The sequence below is a fragment of the Tachyglossus aculeatus genome, chromosome X3 (assembly GCF_015852505.1).
Source record: "Tachyglossus aculeatus isolate mTacAcu1 chromosome X3, mTacAcu1.pri, whole genome shotgun sequence".
Classification (NCBI taxonomy): domain Eukaryota; kingdom Metazoa; phylum Chordata; class Mammalia; order Monotremata; family Tachyglossidae; genus Tachyglossus; species Tachyglossus aculeatus.
Genome location: NC_052099.1, coordinates 8,525,544 through 8,526,552, shown reverse-complemented (window position 1 = coordinate 8,526,552; position 1,009 = coordinate 8,525,544). Strand labels below are relative to the sequence as shown.

Below are 1,009 nucleotides of genomic sequence, written 5' to 3'. Positions count from 1 at the left end.
TGGGTTACACTGTCATCAACAATTAATTCACCGATCCCTCCAATTCAACAAAGCAGTAGAGGGGGAAGCTACTCTTGTATTCTTGCCTTATGTTGTCGAGTCATTTCTGACCCATAGCGACTCCATGGACACATCTCTCCCTGAGCAGCCCACATCCACCTGTAGTCATTCTGGTAGTGGATCCATAGAGTTTTCTTGGTAAAGATACGGAAGTGGTTTAACCATTGCCTTCTTCCGCTCAGTTAACATGAGTCTCCACCCTTGGCTCTCTCCCGTGCCGCTGCTGCTGAGCATAGGTGAATTTTGACTTATAGCAGATTGCCTTCCACTCACTAGCCACTGCCCAAACTAGGAATGGAATGGGTATGTCTCTGCTTGACTCTCCCTCCCATAGCTCTCCCATGCCGCTGCTGTCCAGCACAGGTGAATTTTGACTTGTAGCAGATTGCCTTCCACTCACTAGCCACTGCCCAAGCTAGGAATGGAATGGGTATGCCTCTGCTTGGCTCTCCTCCCCATAGCCGAGGCTGGTAGCATGCTGGCGACTCTCCAGGAATGATGCCAGCTAGAAAGTACAAATTCATTCATTCATTCATTCAATCGTATTTATTGAGCGCTTACTGTGTGCAGAGCACTGTACTAAGCGCTTGCGAAGTACAAGTTGGCAACATATAGAGACAGTCCCTACCCAACAGTGGGCTCACAGTCTAGAAGGGGGAGACAGAGAACAAAACAAAACATATTAACAAAATAAAATGAATAGAATAAATATGTACAAATAAAATAAATAAATAAATAAATAGAGTAATAAATACATACAAACATACATACATATATACAGGTGCTGTGGGGTGGAGAAGGAGGTAAGGCGGGGGGATGGAGAAGGGGAGGAGGAGGAGAAGAAGGAGGGGGCTCAGTCTGGGAAGGCCTCCTGGAGGAGGTGAGCTCTCAGTAGGGCCTTGAAGGGAGGAAGAGAGCTAGCTTGGCAGATGTGCGGAGGGAGGGCATT

The 1,009-nt window shown here is 47.2% G+C and overlaps 1 non-coding gene across 1 annotated transcript; it reads right to left on the bottom strand.

Annotated features, from left to right (window-relative positions):
* Positions 1–433: 433 nt before the first annotated feature.
* On the bottom strand, positions 434–571 carry LOC119949012. The gene has a single exon (XR_005457110.1). It is a non-coding gene; the product is annotated as a small nucleolar RNA SNORA7 (small nucleolar RNA).
* Between the last annotated feature and the right edge of the window lie 438 nt (positions 572–1,009).